This window comes from Protopterus annectens, chromosome 8.part0 (genome assembly GCF_019279795.1).
Source record: "Protopterus annectens isolate FY-2018-M chromosome 8.part0, PAN1.0, whole genome shotgun sequence".
NCBI lineage: Eukaryota > Metazoa > Chordata > Ceratodontiformes > Protopteridae > Protopterus > Protopterus annectens.
Window position 1 is genome coordinate 755,657,541 of NC_056741.1, and position 24,710 is coordinate 755,682,250.

At 42.7% G+C, this 24,710-nt stretch overlaps 1 protein-coding gene across 2 annotated transcripts in view; it reads left to right on the forward strand.

Moving 5' to 3' along the window:
- LOC122809023 (cAMP-dependent protein kinase catalytic subunit beta) overlaps positions 1-24,710 on the forward strand; it is a 2,062,609-nt gene that overhangs the window by 123,501 nt on the left and 1,914,398 nt on the right. The gene's annotated exons all lie outside the window — the stretch shown is intronic.

Consider the following 24,710-nt stretch of genomic DNA (forward strand, 5'->3'; position numbering starts at 1 on the left):
CCAAACCTGCCATCAAATCAATGAGCAGAGGCTCAAAAGCAAATTTCAGCTCTCATGGACATGAGAGCCATTCAACAGGTTCCTACACAGGAGCAAGGACAAGGATTTTACTCGACTGTTTCTAGTTCCCCGAAAGGACAAAGCCTGGAGACCCATTCTGGACCTCTCAATTCTAAACACATACTTGGAAGTACCCAAACTCAAGATGCTAACACTACAGCAACTTCTTCCCATGCTGGGCAAGAAGGCTTGGCTAGTAACGTTGGACCTCAAGGAGGCATACCTGCATGTCCCTATCAGACAAAAGTGCAGAAGATACCTCCGATTTATAGCAGGTTCAACCCATTACCAATTCTCTGCACTGCCCTTTGGCTTATCTACTGTGCCCAGGGTCTTCACAAAATGCCTGGCACCAGTAATTGCATACTGCAGACAAAGAGGGATTCAAATATATCCATACCTGGACGACTGCCTTATTCAAGCAGAAAGCAAGGACATTCTATTAAAGCATCTGGCGTTTGTCAAAAACCTACTAAGTTGCCTAGGGTACACAGTAAACGAAAAGAAGTCAAAACTAGTGCCCTCACAAGACATAATATTCCTGGGTGCCAGCTTAAATACAATGGCCCAGATGGCTTATCTCACGCCAGACAAGCAAGGACAACTGACTCAATACTTCAAAATGATGGCAACAAAGACCCAACTCCCTGCAAGAAAAATTCTGCAGGCCTTGGGATTCATGGCATCTTGCATACTACTACCATCATTTGCAAAACTGCATATGAGGAAATTACAATGGTATCTGAAAAGCGTATGGACTCAACACAGCCACAGCTTGGAAACAATAATTCCACTCATACCCTGTCTTCAACAGGAGTTTCTTTGGTGGGCTCAGGCATGTCACCTCAACAAGGGTCAGCCTTTTACCTTACCCACAGCCAGGCAAACTATAACAACAGATGCATCGGATTATGCCTGGGGAGCGCACATGGCAGGACAGTGTATTCAGGGCAAATGGTCTGCAGACCAAAGGCATCTACATATCAATCAAAAAGAGATGCTAGCTGTACAAAATGCCCTAACAGCTTTCAAGGACCTCCTACATCCAGGACAACTCCTAATAAAGACGGACAACACTACAGTGATGTGGTACATCAACAAGCATGGAGGCACACACTCCTACCCCCTATGCAGACAAGCAATGACCTTGTGGAACACAGCACTGACCTACCAAGTTCAACTACAAGCACAATTCCTGCCAGGAAAGAAAAACACATTGGCAGACGATCTAAGCAGAAACATCATAGATCCTCACGAGTGGAAACTAGATCCACAAGTATTCGCAATGATAACTCAAAAATGGGGGAGCCCAGACATAGATCTGTTTGCTTCCCCCCAAAACTACCAACTACGGAAATTCTGCACAAGGACATACTACACACTAGCTTGGAAAGTGGACGCCCTCTCATTCAGTTGGAAAACATTGGCAGTGTATGCCTTCCCTCCACTGCCTCTTCTGGCAAAGGTGCTGCTGAAAGCCAGATTAGAGAGGCCACAAATGATACTCATTGGTCCAGACTTGCCACACCAACACTGGTATCCAGTACTAAGCAACATGGCTCGAGGCTCACCATGGATTTTACCTACAATTCCTCACCTGCTCACTCAGCAAAACAATCAGTTTCTACACAGCCAGCTCAAGACTTTAAATCTGGCTGCATGGCAAATTGCCTAAACAAGCCGTCAACACTTCTCTCTAAAGCTGTGATGGACGTCATTCTGGAGGCCAGGAGGCCCAGCACCAGGAAAGTCTATTCAGACAAATGGAAAAGATTCTTTGCCTGGAACCAGGCTAAAGGCCAAAATCCCCTTGTACCAAATATTCCTCAGATTCTTCAATATTTAACTGAGATGTTGCACAAAGGACTTTCCTTCTCCTCTATTAAGATCCACGCCTCAGCCATTTCAGCTCAGTACAACACGGACCCTCCTATATTTTCACATACATTACTAAGACAGTTCCTCATTGGGGCTAAGAACATAAGACCGCCCCGGAGAGCACCAACACCAACTTGGGATCTCAACTTTGTTTTGGAAAAACTTACACTACCGCCCTTTGAAACAGCTTTCACAGCTGATCTACAGTTCCTATCATGGAAAACTGCCCTGCTGCTAGCAATAACTTCAGCATGAAGAGTCTCAGAACTACAGGCCGTAATGGCAGTGGAGCCTTTCATCAAGACAGAGTCTCTTTATGAACTAACCCTTCCTTTATGCCAAAGGTGGTTTCCAGTGTGGCCCTAAACCAAACCATTCATTTGCCCACCTTTTACCCAAACCCCCAGAACAAAGAGGAAAGGCTCCTACACTCTTTGGACATTCGCAGGCAATTACATTATTGCTTGGATAAAACTAAGGCTTTCAGAAAATCTGACCAGCTCTTTGTATCTTATGCTGCAGGATCACAAGGAAAAGCTATCTCAAAACAGACCATTTCAAAATGGATAGGACATTGCATCCGTTTCTGCTACACACACCATGGGAAATCTGTGCCTGGTAACATCAGGCCCCATTCCACCAGGGCTACAGCAACATCAACAGCCTTCCTCAGAGGGGTACCAAACAAGGATATTTTGGAGGCTGCAACTTGGAGTTCAGTGCACACCTTCACCAAGCACTATCAATTACCTCTATACTCTAAAACCAGAGCTGGCTTTGCCACTGCAGTTCTGCAGGGCCTACTAGCCTCACCAAACCCTGTTTAGTTCCACCACCCATCCTTAGCTTTGGAATTCAACCCAAGTGTGATGACTGCAGCAGTGTAACACGATGAACGTAGTACAGTTTTGTACCTACCATAAATGTAGATGTTCGAGTGTTCACACTGCTGCAGTCCAGGTTACCCTCCCTCCATCCCCTCTGAACTAGCTGGAGTTATCTATACCTTTCTATCCTATACAACCTTTGTGGTGTATTAGCTTGTAACTGAAGAAATTGTTTTATTTTTATATATATATTTTTTATTAGCAATATGTATTGCCTACCTATTGGGGGCACCTGACACCTGGGGCAAGAAAAACTGAAGAAAATGGCGTCTGATGCATCTTATATACCCGTAGCGCACTGACTTCAGGGAAGAAGAGAAAGCAACCGATGCCAGACCAAGACTTTGGAACTCTGGCCGACTGCGGGGACCGCCTGACATCAGGATAACCCAAGTGTGATGACTGCAGCAGTGTGAACACTCGAACATCTACATTTATGGTAGGTACAAAACTGTACTTTCTGCATTACTGTGCCATCAGCATCTACCATCTGCACCTTTCCCTAGCTACGTCTTTGTATGAAAGAATTATCGACTGTTTGTCTCCTTCAGTAGATCCACATTAGGTCTTAGTGTCCAAGCTCATTGTCGCCTGGTGGTTAACAAGCTGCAGTCAATTTTGCCATGTTTACTATGGAGAGCCTTTCACTTGGCACACAAGACCCATTCCAGTTGAGCAGTAGCAGCGTTGACATTTTTTTTCTTTCATTATGCATCTTTGACTGATATGTCTGATTCTTGTGCTGCCGCTTCTTGGCCTTTCTGGAGTAATTTTGAAAGGCATTGTAAGGTGGGTTATTGTTTCCAGGTTTTCATTTGTGGTCAGTATGATATGGGGTCTGGAACATGTTTCTGTATGGGTGTCCACCCAGGAAACTTTAATAGGGACTTTGTTCTGTTATTTTAGAAGATAGACCATTTCTCATCAGCTGTAAAAGATGCATTCCTACCGTAATAGTAGATTGTAAAAGGTGAGTCCATCCTCCATAACATATCCCTCCTCTGACCACTGCCTTAAGTTTGGCTTGATGTAGAGTTCCCCTTCCTTCACTCCTACTGCTAATTTTTTCACACCATTCAGTCCATCTTCCAAAGATCTAGAGAGACAGGCACCCCTTTGGATGACAGGAAAGGAGGAGTTTTCCAAGCAGCTTGGAAGGGTTTTATCTACTGAGCAGTCCTAACGCTTGCAGCATTGGTCCTGTTACGTAAGATGGTCCTTTCTCTTACAGACCACTTGTTATGGTACTTATTTTTCTTTTTGTACCAGTTACTCGCTTACTGAGTTTATCATCCTACACTTAACCCACTGTGTACTTTGTACATGTGTGTGATTGAATTTGTGGTATCATATCCTGATTTTTACTTTACTGAGGTACCATAGGAAATATTTATAAATGTTATTTATAAATTGTTCTAAAACATGCATTCTGTGGGTTGTATGTAGCTACAATCTTGATTCAGTATTCCCAGAACTCCATTTGCCTTTCTTTTGGGGCTTCAAAAAGAATGGGACTATGGCAAATGGTGCACTCTATTATATAACTGGGCTCTTCCTACTAACCATGGCTTGAGACTGCTATATACATGTGCATAGCGATGTCCATTTGCTAAAAATGATCAGGTTGTAGACGGTCATCTACCATCTGCATAGACTGTTCATTTTGCTGTTTCTGCAGCAGTGCTGTTACATATGCACACAGCTGTATTTCATGGTTAAGTGCAACACAGGACAATAGATTTTTTGTATTTTTCATAGGTGTGTACTATGCTAATGGCCCTGGGGCCTTTACAAGCCTAGCCCATAGAAGTGTCCTTGCATTGTGCTACCCGTTTTTGGTTCCCAGTGCCTCTGTCAAGCAGAAGCCACTGGAGTGATCCCCGGGGTGAACTTTCTATTACCCATCCACTCATCAGGATTTCGCTTGAAGAGAGCTAGTGAGGTGCTCTGCTTGACATGTATGGGAAGTCTATTCCAGAGCATGGGTAGTCTCTGGGTTATGAACCTGTCCCTCCAGCATATTCTGTTGATTGTGGTAATGAGGTTGAGGTCTCTGGAGCGTGTGGTGCGGAGGGATTGAGATTTCTTTATATGTAGCATTACTAACAGAGCTGGGTCAGACATGGCTTTGTAAGTCGAGCAGAGATCGCCTTTTAGTAGACGATATGAGACAGAATAGCTGGAGTTCTTTTGAGTCTGTCCATGTAGGACATGTGTCTAAGGCCTAGGATCCTCTTCATGAGGTGCATTTGTGGGCTCTCCAGTTGTTGCAGGTGTCTAGTGTGGTACATGCTAAATGGGGCATTATACTCTATGGTTGGTCTAATGAGGGAAGAGTAGAGAGAAATTATGACCTCTTTTGTCCTGGATGCAAAACCCTTGGTAATGAGATGTGCCACATAGAAGAACTTTCTGACCACAGTGGCAATGTGGAGTTCGAAAGAGAGGTTGCTGTCAACCTGTGTCCCCAGATCTCTTATAACACCTTCAGTGTTCAGTAGGCTACCATCGATGTGGTAATTAGTGGGAACTGAGTTTTTCCCAAAGGGGATGACTACGTATTTTTTGTATTTAAGCTTAAGGCCATGGTTTTGACACCAGTCATTGGTCTCAGTGAGCCCTTTCTGTTAGACCAAAAGTACACTATACATGTTTTAGAACCATTTATCACATTTGTTATGTTAGCATAGACTTTTGGCAGGTGGTGTGATTTATTCCTGTATCTTATAAGATGTGCTGTAGCTGAGTTTGGGATGCACCAAACGGTGTTCTGGGACTACTAGATAGCAGATTGTTTGGTAAGATTTTCTAGGTGTGGCTAAACTGTTTGGTCTTCTGATGAAAGCCCAGAAGCTTAGATTATGCATGAAGACCAAAGTGTTATATAGATAGAGGACATTTAGATAGAGTTGTACAAGATTTAGCCAGGAAGAAAATGTCAGGAGCGTAGTTTGGAATCCTTGATTAACATCTTGTTTAAGCTTAATTTCTCTGCCTTAAAATCATTGTGTACCAATGAAATTCGAACAAACTTGGTAACCACAATATCCAACACGGAATACCCGACCAGTCCAAACACCGGAACTCACCCAGAATAGAATCTTTATTCAAACACAGACACGTTTACCTAGGTTTCGTCTTACATACACAGACATCATCAGAACTAAACTTCTCAAAGGTCCCACTCCCTTTAAAACCACTCCTGGAATAATTAGCCAATTACACCTTTGGATTATTAAAGAAACATACCCTTCAAATCTTACACACCACATAATAAAACACATTTCTAAAAAGTTACAATGCATAATTACTAAAATTCATATATTAAAAAACATGTAAATGAGCAAATATTGAATGAATAAATATTGACCCCTAAAATGATGTACAATGTCTATATATATATATTTATATATATATATATATATATATATATATATATATATATATATATATATATATATGTATATGTATGTATGTGTGTTAAAAATGTACATAGTTAAAAAATTAACCTAATATATGCCTTAATTTTAATAAAGGAGCTATACTAATATTGTCATTGATGCCCGGAAAAGTAGTGGCATCTAACCTTATTTGCCACTTCATTTCGCAAGTATCCAAATGGACATCCAGGATATGCCCTTGGATGTCCTTCAAGGATGCATCTGCAGTCATCACATATGGGTTGTCCTGCCTCAGGCAGCTCTTCGGTCGGCCGGATTCCAAAGTCTGGGTCCGGCGTCGGCTGATGTCATTCTTTCCCCGACGTCACAACGCCTGGGGTATAAAAGCGTCAGCCTACGCCATGTTCCCCAGTCTTTCTTGCCGCGTGGTGCCCGAAGTAGAAGCAGTTCGCAAGTGCTGGTCGGCCAGCTCCTGTAATTTCGCTATCCGAAGACTTCAAAAGCTAAGTACCCCGTTGGGGACTCTTTCTTGCCTCAGCCGATGTCATAAAAAGTTAATAATTGTTTAACTTGTGGGAAACAAATACCTCATAAGGATTTCCACTCTTATTGTCTTCCTTGCTTAGGCCCAGACCATGACATCTCGGCCTGCTCTGCCTGCGCTTCTTTCAACCGACGCACTCTTAGACGTTGATCGGAGTTCGCAGAAGAGTTTTTTTGGGGATAGTTTTGCTTACAAAATGCCGTCGGAAACCCCGACATCGCATTTAATTAAGAAACGAAAAGACAAGGACCGACACACGCGGCCCGCGGTTTCGGCTGAAACCGCGGCTAGGCCTACCGCGAGTGTCTCTGTTTTGGCTGATACAGAGTCCTTGGAACTTGCGAACCCTGAAATAATACAACCACCAGCCTCGGTCCCGGAGGCTCCTACCGAGTCGGTTACAGAATTGCCTTCCGAAACTGGTGTATTGGAATCTTCCGACACCATACCTTTAGAAAAAGCTACACCAGCACGTGGTACAGCCAGGCCTCCTGCATCCATGTCTATTAAGGCCTTCACCAGGGCTAAAGCTGCAAAACACACTAAAACCATGCCTCCCAGAGTTATTCTTCAGGGACCTTCTTCTAGTTCACAGATTTTAACTTTGGCAGAGGACCTGATCTCCTTAATTAGGGGCTCTCAGCCTCATCTGGACAGGGGCTCCCAACCCCCTCTAGACAAAAGGCCCAGGATGGATCCCCCTGATCCCCTTTCCTCAGAGGAGGCATCTGTTGGCTCGGATCACTCGGACTACCAGGAGGAGGCTTACTCGGCCTGCGAGGATTCGGATGCAGAGGAATCTATTCCCTCAGCCTCCCCTCCTGAAGAGCTTTCCTTTGGGGAGACCCTTCACACTATGAGAGAGCATTTCAAATGGCAGGGCCAGGAATATTCTGATTCCAGGAAAAGACTAAGACCTTTTCTTCATTTACCTCAGCATAGACCTTTGGCCATTCCTCCTGTTTTAAATGTGATTGATGTATATTCTGACTCTAGTATGACCCCTGACACTCTGCCTCCGGCTCCTGTAAAGCCTGATAGGTATTACAGGGTCCCGGACACATATAATTTTCTTTATAAGGCCCACTCTGCTGACCCTGAAACTATTTCACAGGGCCCTAAAGGGGTTGCAGCTGTTTCTACTAAGAACCCACTCCCCTCTGCAAAGGAGTCCAGGGCATTAGAGAGATGGGGTAAAAAAGTGTATACTTCTGCCACTCTTGCTATGAGGGCATTAAATTGTCAATTTCACATGATACAGTATCAAGAGTATTTGTTAGAAGAAATGCATAAGAAATTGTCTTCTTCTGAACCCCTTGACCGTAAATCCCTTCAGGATCTGGTACATAATTCCCAGCAGGTTAGCAACCATTTCTTGCAGTGTGGTTATGATGCATTGGAAGCTTCATGTAGGTCAGCAATGACAGGTGTTGTCATACGCAGGCATGCTTGGCTGAAGGAACAATCTCTGCCAGAACATGTTAAAGCTAAGCTTTTGGATGCTCCACTGGAAAAGCAAAAATTATTTGGTTCCACTGCTCAAGACGTTCTAAAGAAATTTGAGGAAAAGGCAAAATCTGTACAAACAGTTAAAGATTTTCTTCAAGTCCAACCACCTAGATTTAGCAGAAACTGGCCTTCCAAGAATTGGTCCTTTCTGGACACAGAAAGATTTCAAAGGGGCAGAAACAGGCGTGCCAGAGGTAGAGGCCAAGCTAGGGGCTCCTACAGAGGCCGTCAATGGCAACCTCCAATCCAGACAGGCAGTTCAGGATCTGCAACTGCTGCACAAGGACAAACTCAATGACTCTGCTTTGACTCTGCCAACCAGGGCTCAGTTAGAAGCACCTTTGGGCGGAAAGCTTTCTTTATTCTCAAGAAATTGGCACAACATTACAAGAGACAAATGGACACTCCAAATAATAGACAACGGATACAGGTTCCATTTCCACACATTGCCAGAAAGAAAAGGCATACCAGGCCTGCCACCAAAACAAAGGACAGAGGCTTTGAAACAAATCTCAAACTTACTTCAAATGAAAGCCATAGAAAGAGTTCCTATTTCAGAACAAGGCCAAGGATTTTACTCCAGACTATTCCTTGTTCCAAGAAAAGAGCATCAGTGAAGACCTATTCTCGACTTTTCCGTACTGAATACTTATCTCATTGTGCCAAAATTCAAAATGCTGACTCTACAGCAACTCCTTCCCATGCTGGGCAAGGGGTCTTGGCTGGTTACTCTAGACCTCAAGGAGGCATACCTGCATGTCCCTATCAGACAAAGTTGCAGAAGATACCTCAGATTTCTTGCAGGGTCAGAGCATTATCAATTCTCAGCATTGCCCTTTGGCTTATCTACTGCACCCAGAGTATTCACGAAATGCCTGGCATCAGTAATAGCACACTGCAGACTCCAGGGGATTCAAATCTACCCATATCTGGACGACTGCTTTATACAAGCGGACAACCAACAAACTCTGATAAAGGACAATTATGCCATCAATCTTCTACAGGCCTTGGGATATACAGTCAACATGCACAAATCAAGACTTGTTCCATCCCAAAGAATAACCTTTCTGGGTGCTGATCTAGATACAACCACCCAAATGGCTTATCTCACAGAAGAAAAACAAAGTCAACTACCGAATTACTTCAAGAATCTGACAAGACAAACTCAGCTGACTGCGAGGAAAATCCTGCAGGCCCTGGGTTATATGGCATCCTGTATTCTTTTGATTCCACAAGCAAGGCTACATATGAGAAAGCTACAGTGGTACCTAAGGAGTTTATGGACTCAGCACAGTCACAGTTTGGAAACTTTAATCCCACTCATCCCATGCCTTCACAGGGAATTTCTGTGGTGGGCTCAGGCCAGCCAGTCCAACAGAGGGCTGTCCTTCACAAAGCCAAAAACCTCTCAAACTATTACAACAGACGCTTCAGACCTAGGTTGGGGAGCACACATGGAGGGCAGAGGTATCCAAGGACAGTGGTCACGAAAGGAGCTGCACATGCACATAAATCAAAAAGAAATGCTAGCAGTGATACATGCAATCGAGGCCTTCAAACTCTTTCTGCATCAAGGCCATCTACTAATAAGGACAGACAACACCACAGTTATGTGGTACATAAACAAGCAAGGAGGTACCCATTCTTACCCTCTGTGCAGGCTGGCAATGAATCTATGGGATCTTTCCTTGAAACTCAATATACAGCTACAAGCTCAGTTTGTGCCAGGGAAGGACAATATACTGGCGGACAGCTTAAGCAGAAATATTATGGATGCACACGAATGGATGCTGCACCCAGCCATTTTCCAACAGATAACACAATTTTGGGGGAGCCCGGACATTGATCTATTTGCATCCCCCCACAATCATCAACTAAAGAAATTCTGCTCAAGGACATACCACCCACAAGCGTGGAAAGTGGACGCTCTCTCTTTCAGCTGGAGAAATCTGACAGTGTATGCATTCCCTCCTATTCCATTAATGACCAAGGTGTTACTGAAGATCAGGGCAGAGCAGCCAAAAGTGATCCTGATAGCTCCGGACTGGCCAAGACAGCACTGGTACCCACTGCTAAGGAGCTTGTCACGTACGAAGCCATGGCCCCTACCTCTATGGCCACTTCTACTGACACAGCACAGCTACAAAACTCTACATTCCAACCTGAAAACATTGCAACTAACAGCCTGGAGAATACCTTGACTCCTCTTCAGGATAAGCTATCCCAGAGAGTAAAGAACATTATTCTGGAAGCTCGCCGCCCTTCCACAAGGAAGGCATATTCAGCAAAATGGAAAAGATTTCTCATCTGGAACACCACAAAGGGCCTAGATGCGACAAAGATGAGCATGGCACATATCCTGGAATATTTGGCAGAAATGTTCCACAATGGACTGTCTTACTCTTCTATTAAGATTCATGCTTCAGCAATTTCAGCAGAGTACAATACTGATCCTCCTGTCTTTTCTCATCCTCTCCTAAGACAGTTTCTAAGGGGAATCAAAAACATCAAACCTCCTAGGAAACCTCCTCTACCTGCTTGGGACCTTAACTACGTGCTGGAAAAACTAACACTGCCTCCATTTGAGCCAGCAGCATCTGCAGATCTACAGTACCTCTCATGGAAGACTGCTTTCCTTCTGGCAATAACCTCAGCAAGAAGAGTTTTGGAATTGCAGGCCCTGATGGCAGTTCAGCCCTTTATTATTTTCCATCAGGATAGAGTTTCATTAAGAACTAATCCTACTTTTATGCCAAAAGTGGTATCCAGGGTTTCATTGAATCAAGCTATTCACTTGCCTACCTTCTTCCCAAATCCACAAAACAAAGGGGAGAAACTGCTGCACACCCTGGACATTCACAGACAGTTGCGCTACTACTTGGACAGAACTAAAGGTTTCATATAAACTGACCAGCTGCTGGTAGCATATGCTGCTGGTACTCAAGGAAAAGCAATTTCCAAACAGACAATTTCAAAATGGATAGGAAATTGCATCCGCTTTTGTTACTCATTTCATGGAAAGACTGTACCAGCTAACATTAGACCTCATTCTACGAGAGCCACAGCCACCTCCACAGCCTTCTTAAGAGGGGTGGCTACAAAAGACATTTTAGAAGCTGCCACATGGAGCTCCGTGCATACATTTGCCAAGCATTACAATTTACCTTTATATTCCAGATCCAGAGCAGGCTTTGCTTTTGCTGTCCTGCAGCGTATCTTAGCTACACCATCCCTTTCCTAGAGCCTCCACCCCCAGATTGGCTATGGTATTCTACCCATATGTGATGACTGCAGATGCATCCTTGAAGGACATAGTACAGTTTTGTACCTACCATAAATGTAGATGTCCGATAGGTATGCATCTGCAGTCAGGTTTACCCTCCCTCCTTCCCCTCTGTGGTACTCCTAGGGTGCTTACCTCTCTATTAGCTACTATTAGCTAGCTGGGGGATCTATTATGGTGTATTTGTTTATACGTATATCTATATATATATATATATATATATATATATATATATATATATATATATATTTTTTTTTTGCAAATGTTTGGATTTTTTACTGCATTTTTCCAAATTTAGCCTTCCTAGAGGGCATCTGGGGCAAGAAAAACTGAGGAACATGGCGTCGGCTGACACTTTTATACCCTCAGGCGTTGTGACGTCGGGGAAAGAGTGACATCAGCCGACGCCGGACCCAGACTTTGGAATCCGGCCGACCGAAGGGCTGCCTGAGGCAGGACAACCCATATGTGATGACTGCAGATGCATACCTATCGGACATATACATTTATGGTAGGTACAAAACTGTACTTTATCCTTAATAACTTGTTGAATAACACAAAATTGGAATTCATGACCTGGATGTTGTTTAATATGTCTTGCCAGTGCATTGGTGTTCTTCATATGTCTGATATCCAACATATGCTCACCGACCCTTTCCCTTAGCGTACGGCAAGTTTTTCCTATGTTAAATGCAGAACGCCGTTTGCACTTCACTAAATATACCACACTCCTGCTATAACAATTAAAGTGCCCCTTAATATATATAATTTCTTTGCCTAACTTAATCTTATTTTCCCTAATAAAAATGTATTTACATTTATTACACCTACCGCACTTAAAATTTCCTACTGGCCTACATGAATTAGAAATTTGTGATTGGTTACTACCCTCCTCTAAGAGATTTTTGAAAGATCTATCCTTTCTAAATACATTTTTAGGGGGGGGCCCTTAATTTACTATGCACATTGGTATCCAATTTCAAAAGTTCCTAATTCCTACGTATAACTTTAACAATAAATTCTGCATCACAATTGTAAGTAGTAATAAAATACAAACATTCCCCTCCGTCATTCTTTCCACTCTCTACATTGCCAACTAACGGTTCCCTTTCTTCCATACTATATCTTAAAATTGGCTGATAAACTCCTCCGTTTCTTTTGGATATAATTTCATCCTTGATGGCGTGCACCAAAGTCTCTGGATATCCTCTTTTTAATGAACATCCCTGTGATAAACTCTAATTCCTTTTCAAATTCCTGATAGTTGTTAACCATTCTGGCAGCCCTAACCATCTGACCTTTAACTATAGCCCTTTTCTGATGGCTAGGGTGCCAGCTTTGAATTTTGAAAAGGAATTAGAGTTTATCACAGGGATGTTCATTAAAAGAGGATATCCAGAGACTTTGGTGCACGCCATCAAGGATGAAATTATATCCAAAAGAAACAGAGGAGTTTATCAGACAATTTTAAGATATGGTATGGAAGAAGGGGAACCGTTAGTTGGCAATGTAGAGAGTGGAAAGAATGACAGAGGGGAATGTTTGTATTTTATTACTACTTACAATTGTGATGCAGAATTTATTGTTAAAGTTATATGTAGGAATTGGGAACTTTTGAAATTGGATACCAATGTGCATAGTAAATTAAGGGCTCCCCCTAAAAAGGTATTTAGGAAGGATAGATCTTTCAAAAATCTCTTAGAGGGTAGTAACCAATCACAAATTTCTAATTCATGTAGGCCAGTAGGAAATTTTAAGTGCGGTAGGTGTAATAAATGTAAATACATTTTTATTACGGAAAATAAGATTGTTAGGCAAAGAAATTATATATATTAAGGGGCACTTTAATTGTTATAGCAGGAATGTGGCATATTTAGCGAAGTGCAATTGGTGTTCTGCATTTTACATATGAAAAACTTGCCGTACCCTAAGGGAAAGGGTCGGTGAGCATATGTTGGATATCAGACATATGAAGAACACCAATGCACTGGCAAGACATATTAAACAACATCCAAGTCATGAATTCCAATTTTGTGTTATTCAACAAGTTATTAAGGATAACCAAGGGCATATCCTGGATGTCCATTTAGATACTTGCGAAATGAAGTGGCAAATAAGGTTAGATGCCACTACTTTTCTGGGCATCAATGACAATATTAGTATAGCTCCTTTATTAAAATTAAGGCATATATTAGGTTAATTTTTTTAACTATGTACATTTTTAACATATGTATAGATGTATATAATTTTTGGGGTCAATATTTATTTAGGTTCGTAGGTTCATAGTAGGCTATCTGCCCTAGGGCATTTATAAGCCTAGCCAGAATGTGTTTGGCTTTCGCCACCCATTTTAAATTTATTTTGCTATGCCCTTTTTCGAGGTTAGTATACTGTGCCTCTGTCTAATAGTGACACAGAAGTGATACCCGGGGTAAACCTACGATCTCCCATCCACTCATCAAGATTCCTCTTGAAGAGAGTCAATGAGGGACTCTGCCTAACCTGGACTGGGATTTTATTCCAGAGTGAAGGAGCCTCTGGGTTATGAATCTGTCTCTCCAGCATGTCCTATTTATTTCAGTGCTGAGGTTCAAGTCTCTCGAGCGTAGCTCGATGGGATTTGGATTTTCTGAGGTGCAGCATGTCCATTAATTCTGGGTTGGACATGGCTTTATACGTCAGGCACAGATCGCCTCTGAACAGGCGGTATGCCACTGAGTAGAGCTGGAGTTTCTTTAACCGGGCAGCATATGGCATCTGTTTGAGCCCTTTGATCCTCTTGGTGAGGTACTTTTGGGGTCTTTCCAGTTGCTGCAGGTGTCTGGTAAGGTACATCCCAAAAGGGGCATTGTACTCAATTATGGGCCTGATGAGGGATGAGTAAAGAGGCACGATGACCTCCCCTGATCTAGATGTGAATCCCTTCATGATTAGGTGGGCTATATAAAATGTTTTTCTAACCACTTTGGCCACGTGGTTGTCAAATGAGAGATTGCTATCAACTTGGGTCCCCAGGTCTCTAATTACTTCTTCTGTACTTAATGGATTACCACCTATGTGGTTATTTGTGGGCACTTTGTTTTTGCCTAAGGGGATGACTATACACTTTTGGGCATTTAGCTTGAGGCCATGGCTCTGGCACAAGTTGTCTGTTTCTATGAGGCCCTTTTGGAGGATGCTTGTGTCGGCTGGAGAGTCGATTATGGCACCCAGTTTGCAGTCATCTGCGAACTTGGTCAGCCACAGTCCTTCCGTGTTGGCCTGTACCTCCGAGAAATATAGACCGAACAAGAGAAGTCCCAGGACTGAGCCTTGTGGGACACCACTTGTAACTGGTTTGGAGTCTGACATGGCTCCAGCAATTCTAACCATGTGGGTTCTGTCCTTGAGCCAGTTTGCAATCCATCTAGTGACATAGGGGTTTATATTTAAGCTGGTGAGCTTATCTATAATGCCCGAGTGGGGTATTGTATCGAAGGCTTTTGGGAGGTCCAGGTAGGCTGTGTGGACCACCTTGCCCTCGTCAATGGCCTTGGTGACTGTTTCAAAGAAATCAACCAGGTTTAAGAGGCAGGATCTGCCCTTAACAAAGCCGAACTGGGTAGGATCCAGTGTCTGTAGGTCCCCAATATCTTTATTTATGAGGTCCATGATGATCCTTTTCATAGCTTTGCAGACCAAGCTAGTCAGGCTTATGGGGCGATAGTTTCCAAGATCCGTTGAGGCACCACCTTTATGGAGAGGGACCACTGTTGCTGTACGCCACTCTTTGGGCACATATCCTGTAGTAAGGCTGAGATTGAACAATAGTTTTATGTTTGGGTTTAGCTCTTGGAGTTCATGTAGGACGCAGCCCGGGACACTGTCTGGTCCCATTGATGCTGTGTTTTTTGCTTTGGAGAGGGCGGCTCTTACCTGAGCATCTGAGATGTCAGGGGGGCAGCACTCTGCTGGGATAGATATTTGCCCTTTTGGTGGGGAGGGGTGGGGAGAAGTTTGCGCTGAACCTGTCAGCTAGGATGTTGGCAATGTCTGTGGGTTCGGTGTATTTTTTGTCATTTTGGACTAATTCTGAGCATATCTGGGAATTCCCACCCAGGTTCCTAACATAACTAAAGAAAGCCTTGTGATTATCCTTAGTGTCCTGTGCAATTTTTCTCTCGAAGCTGGCCTTAGACAATTTTATGAGTGCCCGTAGTGTTTTGCTAATACTGATCAGTGATGCCTTCCCTTTTTGGGATTTTGCTCTATCATTTAGTAGCTTCCTCCTTCTATTGTATAGTTTGTTTATGGCTGGGGTCCACCAGACAGGACGTCTGCCTTTGGAGGATTGGGTCTTGGTTTTATTTGGGATCGCATGATCCATGCATTCCTGAAGGTATTCATAGAATGCGTTTATAAAGGATTCTGCGGTCTGGGCCGTATTTTCCACAGGCCAGGGGGCTTTGAAGGATTCCACCTCTGTTTTGAGGAGTGTGAAATTTGCTTTAGAGAAGTTTTTCACTGTGGTTTTCTGGGCAGGGGGTGGGGTCAGGATGTGAATATCCAGTGAGATTAGTTTATGGTCTGATCTTACCAGTGAGGGATACACTTCTGGTCTGGAGCATAGAGTCCCCATGTTGGTGATGATCAGGTCCAGTATGTTTTCCCCTCTTGTGGGAGTGGTAACAAGTTGTTGCATAGCATTTGAGTTTATAAATTCTAGGAACCTTTGGGCTAGGGTGTTGGAGCTAGAGTAATGCTCCCAGTCTATGTTTGGGTAGTTGAAGCCACCCAATGTAATGGTGTTTGGAGAGACCTTCATATTTTCCAGTGTTCTCAGGAAGGCCGAGTGGGGTTCCTGGGTTTGGGAGGGTGGTCTGTAGCAGGCTATAAACTGGAAGGCAGTTTTACCCACTGTTAGTTGCACATGGATAGTCTCTGATGTCAATATTTGCTCATTTACATGTTTTTTAATATATGAATTTTAGTAATTATGCATTGTGAATTTTTAGAAATGTAAGTGTTTTATTATGAGGTGTGTAAGATTTGAAGGGTATGTTTCTTTAATATTCCAAAGGTGTAATTGGCTAATCATACCAGGAGTGGTTTTAAAGGGAGTGGGACCTTTGAGAAGTTTAGTTCTGATGAAGTCTGTGTATGTAAGACAAAACCTAGGTAAACTTGTCTGTGTTTGAATAAAGATTCTGTTCTGGGTGAGTTCCGGTGTTTGGACTGGTCGGGTATTCCGTGTTGGATATTTAAATTCATTGTGTGCCAAGATTGGGTTTAGGTTCCTGGGACCATGAATTGGTTAAAATTGGTATCAGTGAATGAATGAATGAAGTTATTTTTTGAAAGTTTTAATGACCTGTGCTGGTCTGAGTGTGCAGTAGATCTTTCTTCTGTCTACTGATGACATGAGTTTGTGGTGAATTAGCAGTGGAAAGCTGGCATTTGGTGATTGGTGATATGTGTGTGTGTTGGGGGGGGGGGGGGTGTAGCAGCCATTAGCCATTTCTGTCCTCTATACAGATAGATAAATGTTTTTGGACTTACTGTGGAAACCAAGGAACTTGTAGCAATCGGGCATTCCTTTGTATATGTTTTTTTTGGTCTGGGGGACCCAGTTGCAAATATCCACAGTAGATGCTTGCATGTGGAAGCATACATCTTTTTTTCTGTGGCATTTCCACTGCACACCAGATGCATCAGCTGGTAAAGGTGTGTGTTGGGGGGTGGTAAGCAAGAGTATGGTAGAATAAAAAAAGGTTTGTACTTCATTGTAATAGTAGTGAGGGATTGTTGTACAATGTTTGCTGTTAATGGAATACATTTTTCATTTTCCATTTTATTTATCCTTTGTTGACCAGGTTAGTCCCACTAGGCTAGTAGGCTGTTTCAGGGGAGGCCTGAGGTGGTATTTATACTAACTAAATAAAGACCGTCTAAATAACGTAAGTGGGCTATGAGTAAACCTGTTCTTGGGGAGGGGCTGATGTCCTTTAATTGACAAGGTAATGAAAATGCACTGATATTATTATATGTAGTTGTTTAAACGCCTAGGTATGTTCTGAGTGTTACACTGCTTTAGGACTAGGTTCTCTTGTATCTTATTCTGATAACCAGCTGAAAAAGTACTGAACAAAGTTCTATACAAGGGTGAAAAAAAACTCCACTAACCAGAAAAAGTAATATGGTGTGATAACATGTAAACATAACGAAATATGTTCCGTAGATAGTTATTAAATTTACAGAACTCATGTGTTAGAAAAGTTTCTTTGGAGACACGAAAGAGAGTTTAATAGTCTTAGCAACACACACATCTGTTTATTTCTAGGAAACTATATAGTTGAGAAGAACTCCTTAAGGGCATCTATGAAACTCACTGGACTGGAGGTTAGGCTTTATTTTCAGTGCAGTAAAGTACTTACTTAAATGCTGGACTCTTAAGTGAGCTGTAAAAGTACAATAACGAGGAATTTCATATGGCTGCAGTGCAGATGTATTCCAAACTGTTTGGGTACTTTCAAAGTGATTGCTACTTCTCAGGGGAAATATAGGCAGAGGACCAAGTGTAGAACATTATGAGGAGCTGCTGTTGCTGTCTGATAGTGTCAGAGTTTGCCTGTACAAGTCTTGGGGAGTGGTTCTAAGTGATAAATAGCTGTAGGACAATTTTGGCTGGAAATAGCTTCCATGGACTTCCTCTTGGTTTCCTTCATGATCTGCATGTTTCCGTGTAGTATAAATAGCAACTGTCTTGCAAAAGAGCAGATTCAGAGGATTAGTAATAATCATTTTTTTCTGTGAGCAAAAAGCAGACTTGTTTTATTCTGGGATGTTTTGTCCCAAAGAAACTTGTTTGTTGATGTAAAGCAAACAAATTATTTTAGGTGTGTTAAAGATGGGAGGAGCCATTTTTGAATGTGTAGATTTACAAAGAGCAGAAGTACTGAATCAATTTGTTGTATGAAGTTCGTTCTATACAAGATCTAACAAAGATGTTGAACCATGTTATGCAAGTCATAGTTTGGGCACCAATTGCTATTACTTTAAATCTGTCTAGCTTTATTTATGACATGATTTTCAGAAAGTGGAATATGAAATGTGGACAAATCTGTATATGTAGTGTTAGTATGCATTTCATAGCTGCTAAATATTCCCATTAGGAACCACAGGGTGTAAAACACTGAGGATGGGTGGTGCTTGTTTGGGTTAATCTGATATATATACTGGTAGGCAGGAACCACCTGTTTTCAGAGATAGTGGTGATATTACAAAGAATTTAACAATTGACTGTCATATTTTTATAGTCAGTGTTGCATATTTCAGAAGAATGAACATCACAAAATAAAATAATATTTGATAATGAAATGGCAAATGTATGAGTCCTGTGCATCATAATCACCCCTCCCCCATATTCAGAAACATTGTAAGCATCTACATCCTGCCATGCACGCTTGTCCGTCTTTATTGCAGTTCATAGTAAAAGTGAACAGTACTAATGACAGAAGGTGGACATCTGGACCGACAATTAGTCCAAGTGAAACACACCAGTTGCATTCCACTTCGGAGATGTAACCTTGACAAGAAATGCAGTGGATCAGATGGAAAGCAGAGCACCTTGGCAGCAGTGCTTTGAGAAGATTTTTTTTTGGGGGGGGGGGGGGGGGCTAGTCAGCCCTTTATGAGATGTGAGATGAAAAGGATGACAAATTTAAGCATCTAATAATGCTTTAAATTCTTCAAGCATGTTTCTCCTCGGTGAATTTTAGGACAAATGTACATTTATATGAAAGTTATCAAACTGTATTAACAACTTTGTGTTTAATAAAGTGATTATTAAACATTCTCACCTGTACCTCTGTCTTCAAGTATTAAAAGTCATAGCACTGGCCTTTAAAAATCATTGCAGAGGCCAGAAAAAGGAACACGTTTTCACAATAAAAGATCTTTATATACTATAGCAGATAAAGCTAGTGGTAGTGAACCTTTGCAGTAGGCTTAGTTTATGTATTTAGTAACAGATTGTATCATAAACAGATCTGACTTTGAGGAACATCAGACATCGGGGGAGGAGCAAGGCTAAATCTGAGAGCCAAAATCCTATCAGTTGAATGGTGTGTTCTGAGCTCATTGGTCATGCTTGCAGACAGTAATGCCATGAGAATATGTTTAAATGAGAGGATTCACTCAATGCACAGCTCTCATTGGAGGAAGCAGTGCATCATTTGGTATTTTGGGGAGTTAGTGGGTGTGGTTGTGGTAGGTTGGACTGCAGCACAGGATAGAGCTGAAATAGTAATATTTTCTACTATACAAAAGGTACATAACGTAATTTATTTTTGTATTTGTTGTTCACTGTTGCTCAGCTGTAAGCTGCTGAGCAATGCATCAGCAAGTGGAAGAAGCACAACTTCTGTTAGGAAAGGGCAATTGATTGTCTGCAGATATCCTTCCTTATCACTGTTGCAGTATTTTATGTTTGGAATATACTGCCAAGGATAGCCTAATGTCCATCCAGTATGCCCAAGCCTTTACACCTTTCAGGCATTGTATGTCAGATGTATATCCTACTTGCAAGGTGTAAGGTGCATGTGACATATGGACACCTAATCCTCTGAACTTCTTTGCCACCATTCCAAGTGCTACTTCTGAATTTAGTCTGTACGCCATTCACTGAGCTGGTCAACTACTGAGCCTTCTAAAGACAAATGCACCATTGGGGTTCCTTTCATTTTTCCTCCTTGTAGTTTGTTTTCATGCCATCCAGGAAAGGAAAATGCAAGTGTGGGAGGCAGATTCCCCATAAAGATAGACATGAGAAGTGCCTTTTTTGTTTGGGTACTATGCACAACCATACTCTGTGGATATTTGTCAGGTATTTGTCCCTAAGACACTCTGCAGCTGTCTGTTGTCCCTTTCTATCTCTTTGGAAAACCAGCATGTGAAGCTGTTTTTTTCAGGTAATGTGTCTGACTCTTCCCTCCCTGAAGTTCAGCCACCACTTATGAAAAAAGCTAAAAAACTCGTATTGAACCTGCTTCTGTTAGCCTCCATTGGATGACTGCCTATCTAGACCTCTTCAAATCTATCAAGATTCAATCCTTTACTCTGATCCTGGGTGACTTTATACCCAAACATAGTCTGAAAGAACTACTCTTGCCAGAACACAAATGCCCAGGGATTCCTCGATTTTGTCAGACCAAATGCTTTGGAACAGCTAGTCGATACCCCCAGAAGAGGTGATAATAACTTGAACTTTTTTTCTATCTTGAACTTGGTATTAACCAACACGAGTAACCACTGCAGCATCCCTACAGTATTGTCCTCCCTTGTAAGATTCGACCATAAAGTGCTCACGTTCAAAGTCATCGTCCCCCTGACCCCCCTCTAGCTAGGGTCAATCAAAAAAACTTCTCTAAAGCTGATTACAGCCTCTTGAGGGATGGTATAAACAGCTTCACAGCCCCTTCCCCCTCTCTAGGAACTTGCACCAGTATCCAAAACTATACCAAATGACTATGCGCACATTTATATAGATGCATGGAATCAGGAATACCTGACAGGACTAAATCATCCTCTGCAAGGAAGAGTAAACCTGTCTGATGGACATCTGCAATAAATAAACTCTATAACAAAAGAAAATAATTGCTGTCCAAAACCAAGAAGGAGCAGGTGCCCAATTGGAAGCAATCTCTCCGTAGCCTAAACAAGCAAATAAGAGCACTAGTGAAATCTTCCAAAGCAAACTTAGAGTCCAAATTGGCCACATCTACTAGAGACAATCACAAGGCCTTCTTGTCACATGGACACCACATATACAAATGCCCTAGATATAACAAACTTGCTGGCTGACAGATTCAGTGAAAATTTCACCCCTCTGTCCCCACATCAGTAAATCAGGACATTCACAGTACCTGCCCCCTTCCCCTTATATCTAGGGATCAGGTCATCACTGCTCTCTCAAAGGCAAAAAATACAGCCTCCATGGGACCTGGTAACATCCCAGGCTGCATCCTACATGAACTCAGGCAGGAACTTGCAGCGCCATTAGGTGCCCTGTTCAACCAAAGCCTGAGTACTGGTTTTGTCCCACCTGAGTGGAGGACAGCCACTGTCATCCCTTTACACAAAGGTGGAGTGCCCACTGATCCGGGAAATTATAGACCCATCAGCCTAACTAGCCTGATCTGCAAGGCCATGGAACAGATTATCATGGACCTCAATAACAAGGACATTAGCAACATCCAAACACTCTGTCACACAGTTTCGCTTCGTCAAGGGGAGGTCATGTCTATTAAATTTGATCGACTCTTTTGAGACAGTCGCCAAAGCCATGGATGAGGGGAAGACTGTGCACACCGCCTACCTTGACCCGGCCAAAACCTTCGACATTATTCCTCACTTGGGCATAATAGATAAACTCTCTCAACTAGGCATCAATCCATATGTTACCAGATAGGTAGCAAACTGGCTCATTGACAGAACCTACCTCGTCAAAATAAGGGAAACCATGTCAAGCAGTAGACCCTTATCGAGTGGTGGGGTCTATATTATATGTTCGAAGTTTGAAAACTTCGAACGTTTAATCGAATTTCAATGTTCAAAGTTTCAAACATTGAATATATAATGTGTCTTTCGGCTTTTCCCGGTTAGGGGTCGCCACAGCGGAACTCCGGTCCGCTAACGATTGGTAGTTGATTTTTAACATTGAACATATAATAATAAACCAACAAAACAAAACAAAAAAAAAAAAAACAAATGGAACTAACCTGACTAGTGTAGGCAGGGGGCAAGCCCCCCTGTACCCCACCCCCCCACTCTTTAAATATACCAATTCCGAGACCGCACTACAGTGCAGTAAAGGAACTGCACTGTAGTGCGGTCTCGGAATTGGTATATTTAAAGAGCGGGGGGGGTGTGGGGTGCAGGTTACCGCACTATAATGCAATCTCGGAATTGGTATATTTAAAGAGTAGGGGATGGGGGTGCAGGGGGGCTTGCCCCCCTGCCTACAGCCGTTGGTTTTGGGTTTTTTTTTACATATGTTCGAAGTTTTCTAACTTTGAACATTTAAATTCGATATTTTAATGTTTGAAGTTATAAAACTTCGAACATATGATATAGACCCCGAGTGGCGTACCCCAGGGTTTGGTCTTGGGGCCTCTGTTATTTGGGATATACTTTTCTGAGGTACAGGTCAAAACCAGTGGGCTCTGGCTGACCAAGTTTGCAGATGACTACAAGTTGGGAGCCGTCATCAGTTCCCCTAGTGATGTGGACATCCTCCAAGAGGGTCTCACCCCAATAAATGACTGGTGCCGGAAACATAGCCTCAAGCTGATTACAAAAAAATGCATCATCATTCCCTTTGGGGAGAGAGATGTCCCCACAAATTATCACATTATTAACAATGTTCTAAGCATGCAGTCAGTCGTGAAGGATTTGGGCACCCAGATTGATAGCAGCCTGGCTTTTGACCACCATGTTACTTCCATTGTACGAAAAGCTTTTTACATGGCCCATCTCATAAGTAAAGATCTCATCCAGGGACAAGATGGTCATAACATCCCTGTATTCTTCCCTTGCAAGGCCCATTATTGATTACAATGCCCCATTTGGCATGTATCTCATAAAGCGCATGCAGCAGCTGGAGAGACCACAGAAGTTCCTCACCAGGAAAATCCAAGGCCTCAAAAATCTACCATACACAGGCTAAAAGCCCTATCCCTCTACTCTGCTTCATACAGACTCGTCAGAGGTGACCTGTGTCTGGCATACAAGGCGATCTCGGACCCCTCCTTGATGGGACTGCTGAATATCCACAAGTCAAGCTCCACTCAAATAACCCACACACGCGGCCTCAACCTGGTCTGTGACATCAATAGGACTTGCGGATGGGACAGATTTGTGTCCCAGAGACTCCCCCATCTATGGAATAGACTCCCTCTCCACGTCAAGCAGAGTACCTCTTTACCCCTATTTAAGCGCAGTCTGGATAACTGGATGGGAAATAGAAAATACATCCTTGGGATTCCACCCATGTCCCTTCTGGACAGGGGCATCGGGTGATGATTTGTCTATGCATGGGCTAAACTCTTGGCTAGGCTTATAAGGGCCTCGGCCAATAGCCTAGTAACTTCCTATGACTCCCTCTGGTTAGATATAGAGTCTGAGGACCGTCCACTGCTGACTTAGATTTGTTGACTTAGATGTTCCTGAAAAAAGAAACCGAAAACCAAACTTGTGACTACTGTGGATCCTCACAAAGAGTGGCAGGACTTTACTTAGGGACTGTTTGTTTAGTGGCATTATGGTTATGAAAGTGCCACAAGGATTGTCTATCCCTAGTGCTGCGACCTGGCCTTATACTCTGTCTAGGAGGCCTAGTGATTCTGATTCTTCTGATAAAGAATTGGAGTCTGAAGTCCTTAGCATATTACTCACAGATGCACTCTATTTTGGCCCTGGAGTCTGATTAAGATGACCCTTTTTCCCCCTGATTCTCCTTTTGTGGAGTTATCTTTTGGGGCACAGTGGTGCATATGATGCAACACTTTAAGTGGGACTGTTTCCAGGTTTCCAGATATGCCTGATTCGTACAGTAAGACTTCTGAGTTCTGCCTCTCGGGTAGCTTGCCATTCCATTAAATGCAGCTATGATGCAACTGATAATGTTTTCTAGGGCAGCTCCATTTGGTTCTGTCATGAGGATACATTTCTGGTCACGTCTTCAGGCTTTATCTGAGGACATTAAGGACAAACTTTTAAATTCTCCCTGAGACAACCAGAATCTTTTTGGCACTGCTGCTGCAGAATTGCTTAAAATCCTGCAGGATAAGGGCAAGGTTATGTAAGACCTGGAGCAAATTTTTGTTTCTTCTGTACCCAGGTTCCAGAGGAACTATCCATTGAAGTCTACCTTTGTCTGTAGGTGGACCAGATAGCCTGCTAGGAGGAAGAGAATTTCCAAGCAGATTTTCCCAGACAAATCAACTCAGAGTTCTGCAGGCCAAAAGCCTTCTTTTCCTGATGATTCTGCCCCTGTCTGACATCCAACCTCCCTCCCCCCAGCCAGATTCCTCTGTCCGTATGTTAAATCCTATCCTTTCATGTTTGTCAACAGGTAACCACAGATGCCTGGGTTATGTCCATCATCCAAC